Source organism: Nerophis ophidion, linkage group LG05 (genome assembly GCF_033978795.1).
Source record: "Nerophis ophidion isolate RoL-2023_Sa linkage group LG05, RoL_Noph_v1.0, whole genome shotgun sequence".
NCBI lineage: Eukaryota > Metazoa > Chordata > Actinopteri > Syngnathiformes > Syngnathidae > Nerophis > Nerophis ophidion.
The window spans coordinates 69,183,609-69,191,537 of NC_084615.1; positions in this window are offsets into that span (position 1 = coordinate 69,183,609).

Sequence of the window (7,929 nt, forward strand, 5' to 3'; positions counted from 1 at the left end):
AACTTTCACAGTATCATGTTAGACCCGCTCGACATCTATTGCTTTCGGTCCCCTAGAGGGAGGGGGGTTGCCCACATCTGAGGTCCTCTCCAAGGTTTCTCATAGTCAGCTTTGTCACTGGCGTCCCACTGGATGTGAATTCTCCCTGCCCACTGGGTGTGAGTTTTCCTTGCCCTTTTGTGGGTTCTTCCGAGGATGTTGTAGTCGTAATGATTTGTGCAGTCCTTTGAGACATTTGTTATTTGGGGCTATATAAATAAACATTGATTGATTGATTGATGGCACACAAACAACTCTGAGAAATGCAGCCGATATTACATACAGATAATGTGTCACTAGACATGCAAATATAAATTAAACACAAAGAGGACATAAGTGAAGAAAATTAAATGAGCTCAAATAAACCTACAAACAAGGCACAATGATGCAATATGTACATGCAGTTAGCCTAAATAGCATGTTAGGATCGATTAGATTGTAGTCATGGATTGACCAAATATGCCTGATAAGCACGACAGCAAATCAATAAAATCAACAAAGCTCACTTTTGTGCATTCACGCAAAGTATAAAACGTTTGGTGGACAAAATGAGACAAAGAATGAGTGGCATAAAACACGTCTTTCTGTGGCAGCATCTGAGAAAGTTGTACATGTAAACAAACTACGATGAGTTTAAGGATCTCTGAAATTAGTGGGACAAAACGGTGCTTGCCAAATACTCTCATCAGTGAAACATGTATAACATAAACAGTGGGATTTCTAACAATTAGGAAGTTTTGTGTCATATTTGTTCGGAAAAATTTATTAAAACAAAAACATATTTTTTTCTCCATCTTTTACACATCTCTGAAAGAGGTCCAGGAAGCCAATAGGGCGGCGCTAACCCCTGCCTTATACCTACTTGTAAATAATTGGGTTATGGAGAAAAAAAAAGAAAAGAAGAAGCCCAGGGATGGTTCGCCGAGGGTGTAAATTTAGCACCTGGTTTACGTCAAGAAAGTTGAATATCACCGCTGCTGCCCACTGCTCCCCTCACTTCCCAGGGGGTGATAAAGGAGATGGGTCAAATGCAGAGGACAAATTTCACCACACCTAGTGTGTGTGTGACAATCATTGGTACTTCAACTTGAATGTAACATCATTAAAGTTGGAGTCCTACGTAGGCATTTCCCTCTGTTACCAAACAGCCGCCAATGCTTTGATTGACAAGGTCCCTTCTTTTTCCAGCAATAGGAACATGGGGTCATGTTGCAAAGCCTGCTTACTTTTGCATTCTTTCTGCGCGAGGACTACATAAAACTGAGGAATAACGTGAAATCATTGGCACACGTTATTGATCATCATCAGTCTGGTTTTGACTGATTTACTTGGCTGTGCCGGCTTTTTCCGCCTATAAACCGTTGTGGATCCCTGAGAATCAAAAATACTTTCAAGTGAAAAGTACACAAATAGAATGGCTGACAGAAGTACCTAAATTTACAAGCTGAGTTGGTTCCGTGTTGTTGCACATGATTTAAAACACAGTATTTGAGTGATACTAGTTTACATGGTTGTTTGTCTTGATGCCAGCAAGAATTTAAATTGAGCGATGCGTCGTCACATTCTCATCAGGGTTGGTTGTCACACATACTCATACAGTCCTGCCTCAACGAACAAGCTTAATAAACTTAAACCACTCGTAACTCAAATCAACATCTTCCATTGAAATGAGGTGAAATCAATTTAAACAGTGACACCCCACCACCCCAGCAACATAATTTCAACATGTACTACTAACAATTACAGTAGTTGCATGAAGTATTGTCACAATAAAGTGTCAAGTTGAGTTGTTGACGAACCCCAGGATGCAGAGATGACCGCAGGCATTGAGCAGGAAAACATAATTTAATGGTAAAAAAATTAAGGCAAAAAACAAACCAGGAATTCGGAGACAGGATGCCAGGAACAGGAACTGGAAGACGAGGAACAAAAAAGACAGCAGGCTGCAAACAGCTACAGGTTCAGGTACAAACGGTCGGAGCTACAAGTCGTAATCATAATAATCCAGCCCAGAGTGGAGGGAAAAGCAGTTCTAAATAGCAGCTGGCTGATTGACACCAGGTGTGGCCCGGTGCCAATCAGCCACAGCTGAGGGGAAAAATCACTCAGGGATAACAGCAGGAAATAAAGACAAAATATGAGCGCTGACAGGAAATAAGACAAACACAGAGGAAAAACTAAAACAAGACCTAACTGTCAGGTACAAACCTGACATAATGTACGTAATTTACAATTAAAAAGTGGACTTTGTCAAACACACCATAATCAGCTTACCCCACCTTTTCATGGATAAGTGTTCACCATTCAGGTATTATTTTAACATTCTTGGCTGCTGTTGGACTCATTCTGTTTCAGTATGGTGCAGACTAGCAGGGATATGCTTGCCGAGTTGGTGAAGCGCTCGATCATATTTTTTAATTTTTTATTTAATAAATATCCTCCACTTCTTCTCAGCACTACATCCCTCCCACTCAAGTTCTTCCTTCCAATGGTTGGAAAACAAAGTTGTGTCCATTTCTAACGATAAGCTAAAACCAGCGAGTAAGACCAGATGTTTTGGGCAGATTTTACGGGGTTCATTATGGCATTTGCTACGCCAACTAATGGCGGGGAGGCTTGTAACTCAAATTATAGCTTGCAACTTAAAGCATAACAATGAGCTGAGAGACAGCTCCTATCTCAAAACACTCTTAAGTTGAGGCGCCACTGTATTGGAAATGACATCTAAGCAGTGGCGGACCGTGTCTTTTCCACCTCGGCCTTCAGTGATGTCCGACTTCAAAGATTAGCTTTCAAAAACCATAATTGATGTCACCACATGACCATTGCTGGAGAAATATTATACAGAAACACATTCACGCCCCACTGGGCCTTCATCAGCAGTATACAAAACGGGTTATTTTCTGGGGTATTTAAAAATCAATTAAAACGCATCAGCTATTAAAACTTACTGATAAAAATTAAAATTGCGATAAACATATTAGAAGTGAAAAAATTAAATATCTGAACTCACAATTAGTAAGACCTATTTCGACGCCCTATAGGCCAGTGGTACCCCTCGTAGTCGGCTTTTTGAATAGAAATGGCGAGCATTTCCCCATTTCTCCCACGGCGTGGCGCAGTGGGAGAGTGGCTGTGCGCGACCCGAGGGTCCCTGGTTCAATCCCCACCTAGTACCAACCTCGTCACGTCCGTTGTGTCCTGAGCAAGACACTTCACCCTTGCTCCTGATGGGTGCTGGTTAGCGCCTTGCATGGCAGCTCCCTCCATCAGTGTGTGAATGTGTGTGTGAATGGGTAAATGTGGAAGTAGTGTCAAAGCGCTTTGAGTACCTTGAAGGTAGAAAAGCGCTATACAAGTACAACCCATTTATCATTTATCATTACCAGAACAGCTGAGCTAGCTTTCGGGGTTGGCCGACATCGTCTCATAAGATGTAGTTTCTCTTTGAATATCCATCTTTAAAATGGCTTTGCAAATATATATCTGCCACCTAATCAAGGTTTTGTTCTACTTCTCTGCTATCCCGGTCTGGCTACAGCGCAACACTTCCCGCTTCCTGCTAAATTGAAACTTGTGAATGGATACTCACTTTGGAATGACAAGTGAGTATCCAATCACAGTCTCGTTAACATCAGGCTACCTAGGCTACTGTCAACAACTTGTGATCTGATTGGCTATCGCAACTGTGTGTGTTCTCAAAATCATCCATTAACGGTCCCGGTGAGTTTTCAATCACAGAACGCGTAAATGTCACGTTCAACCTTAGGTCATCTAAAAGGCGTTACTGACAACAACTAGTTATCTGATTGGATATCGCAATTATCCATCATTGTATGTCCCCGTTCACTTACATTGCACAGACGCCCGCATTATTGATTCTGAAGGCCTCCGGCAGATTTGGTACAGCATGGCAACATAAGCTGACTGAATTCTGATTGGATACAATCTAAAACTAAAAACAATAGCGCTGGATATTTTTAGACATTTAGGGAAAAATTGTATCTTCAATTATGATCATGATTTCTCAATCAATAAATCAATGTTTATTTATATAGCCCCAAATCACAAATGTCTCAAAGGACTGCACAAATCATTACGACTACAACATCCTCGGAAGAACCCACAAAAGGGCAAGGAAAACTCACACCCAGTGGACAGGGAGAATTCACATCCAGTGGGACGCCAGTGACAATGCTGACTATGAGAAACCTTGGAGAGGACCTCAGATGTGGGCAACCCCCCCCCTCTAGGGGACCGAAAGCAATGGATGTCGAGCGGGTCTAACATGATACTGTGAAAGTTCAATCCATAGTGGCTCCAACACAGCCGCGAGAGTTCAGTTCAAGCGGATCCAAGACAGCAGCGAGAGTCCCGTCCACAGGAGACCATCTCAAGCGGAGGCGGATCAGCAGCGTAGAGATGTCCCCAACCGATACAGGCGAGCGGTCCATCCTGGGTGCCGACGAGCGGTCCATCCTGGGTCTCGACTCTGGACAGCCAGTACTTCATCCATGGTCATCGGCCCGGACCCCCTCCACAAGGGAGGGGGGGACATAGGAGAAAGAAAAGAAGCGGCAGATCAACTGGTCTAAAAAGGAGGTCTATTTAAAGGCTAGAGTATACAGATGAGTTTTAAGGTGAGACTTAAATGCTTCTACTGAGGTAGCATCTCGAACTGTTACCGGGAGGGCATTCCAGAGTACTGGAGCCCGAACGGAAAACGCTCTATAGCCCGCAGACTTTTTTTGGGCTCTAGGAATCACTAATAAGCCGGAGTCCTTTGAACGCAGATTTCTTGCCGGGACATATGGTACAATACAATCGGCAACATAGGATGGAGCTAGACCGTGTAGTATTTTATACGTAAGTAGTAAAACCTTAAAGTCACATCTTAAGTGCACAGGAAGCCAGTGCAGGTGAGCCAGTACAGGCGTAATGTGATCAAACTTTCATGTTCTTGTCAAAAGTCTAGCAGCCGCTTTTTGTACCAACTGTAATCTTTTAATGCTAGACATGGGGAGACCCAAAAATATTTCTGGTTATTTTAGGCCAGCAGAGAAGGCCTTGCTGGTCCTTAAAGCACACCACTCCTTTTCGAGATTAAAAAGACAACCCACTGACAAATGAAGTTTTATATTTTTGCTTTAAAGGCCTATTGAAATGAGATGTTCTTATTTAAACAGGGATAGCAGGTCCATTCTATGTGTCATACTTGATCATTTCGCAATATAGCCATATTTTTGCTGAAAGGCTTTAGTAGAGAACATCGACAATAAAGTTTGCAACTTTTGGTCGCAAATAAAAAAGCCCTGTCTTTACCGTAAGTTGCAGACGATGACGTCACCGGTGTGAGGGCTCCTCACATTCTCACATTGTTTTTATGCGAGCCTCCAGCATCAAGAGCTATTCGGACCAAGAGAGCGACAATTTCCCCATTAATTTGAGCGAGGATGAAAGATTCGTGGATGAGGATATTGATAGTGAAGGACTAGAAAAAAAAAAAAAGGCGATGCCTCCGGGCGGCGGCAGTGTGAGCGTTTCAGATGCAATTAGACATATTTACTAGGATAATTCTTGAACATCCCTTATCTGCTTATTGTTTTAATTGTGTTTTAGTGAGATTTTAAAGATTGTAAAGACATACCTCGAGGACGGATGGCTGCGGTGAACACGGAGTGTCTCGGAGAGAAGCCGAGGAGCCAAGCTCACAGCTGCCTTTTTTGACAGCCGCTGCAGGACGACGAATAATCCACTGATGTCTCCGGTAAGATATATATCACAATTTCCCCATCCAAAAAAATGCTGGTTGACGTAGAGAAAACATGTTCGCTTGACCGCTCTGCTTCACAATAAACAAAGAAACACCGGCTGTGTCTCGGTGCTAAAGACAGCTGCTTTCCACCTACAGCATTGTTCTTTATAGTCTTCATTATTAAATGAACAAATTGCAAAAGATTCAGCAACACAGATGTCCAAAATACTGTGTAATTATGCGATTAAAGCAGACGACTTTTAGCCGCTAGTGGTGCAGCGCTAATATTTCCTGACAGTCCGTGACGTCACGCGTACGTGTCATCATTTTCAACAAGAAACTCGCGGGTAATTTAAAATTGTAATTTAGTAAACTAAACCGGCCGTATTGACATGTGTTGCAATGTTAATATTTCATCATTGATATATAAACTATCAGACTGCGTGGTCGGTAGTAGTGGGTTTCAGTACCATGAATTGATTAACGTGGACCCCGACTTAAACAAGTTGAAAAACTTATTGGGGTGTTACCATTTAGAGGTCAATTGTACGGAATATGTACTGTACTGTGCAATCTACTAATAAAAGTATCAATCAATCAAGTAGGCCTTTAAGCTTCTAGAGTCGTTGTATTGGTAAAGATGACCCCCACAACATGTTGGTGGCTTTGGGACTTGAATATGCCACAATCTCATGGTTGGTATGGCAACTGAGCTCTCGCCATATTAAGAAGGCTAAAGTGGAGGCAGTGCAGCAGAAAAAAAAACTCTCCTGTTGACCGAGAAACCTGAGTTAATTCCACTGCTCAGTGACCATCTCTGTGGAAACTACAGTAATAAATAGATTAATGACTTGATACCCAGGTTACATTGATGAATCTTTAAAGAACAATCTGTGATGAATGATTGCACTCCGTCTTGTATTTAGCATCTCTGTGGGTGCCAAGTTTATTTATCTATTGAATTGTATTCATCATTCTGGTTATACAATACCGTAATGTATTTAAATGTTTTAACGGCACTCTTCAGTTTCACCAAAGCAACAGGAAAGACAAAGCTCTGTCCTTACACTGACATGACATCCACAAGCACATCTTGTTTATTGAGTTACACGTCAGATTCAAATGGAAACAATAAGTCTTTGTTTGCGCAGAGAAAATCAAACCAGGAACACCAGGACCATTAGCCAGTTAGCTGTTAAGAAAAACCAGAAGCTCAAGGCCGACTGTTGTTAAACCAACCCAACAGGCCCTGCAGCACGTGGGAATGGGTTGGGTGCTGAGTGTTTCTATACTACAGGACACAGATGAGGGGTGGGTGTGGGAATGCGACACAGACAAGCGATATTTCCTATTTGGATCATGACATATAATACCACAAATCATTGTTTCTATGTTTTATGCCAGAACAACATTAAAAGCACTGGTCCTGGATTGCAAAATGATTTGATAGTGTTGGCGATTTGTTTAGAATAGACTACAATTAGTCGAGGAAGCCTGTTTTAGTTGACTGTGACTCCGGTAATCTTACTCCGCTTGAATAATGCATAGAGCAGGACCTCTGCTGACCATGTTCCTATTCCCTCTGCTACAAAAGAGAGACTCAAGGGTCAAAAGTACCAGTACAATGGAAATAAATGCTATTTATATGCTGAATTGTGTTTCATTGTATCTGTTAAACCAGTGGTTCTCAACCTTTTTTCAGTGATGTACGCCCTGTGAAAAATTTTTTTAATTCAAGTACCCCCTAATCAGAGCAAAACATTTTTGGTTGAAAAAAAAAAAAAAAGAAGTAAAATACAGCACTATGTCATCAGTTTCTGATTTATTAAATTGTATAACAGTGCAAAATAATGCTCATTTGTTGTGTTTTTTCCTGAACTATTTTGAAAAAAATATATAAAAATTGTAATAGAGATCCATCTGGATTCATGAACTTAATTCTAAACATTTCTTCACAAAAAAAATAATATTTAACATCAATATTTATGGACCATGTCCACAAAAAAATATAGCTGTCAACACTGAATATTGCATTGTTGTATTTTTTTTTTTTTTACAGTTTATGAACTTACATTCATATTCTGTTGAAGTTTTATTAAATAAATATATTTATAAAGGATTTTTGAATTGTTGCT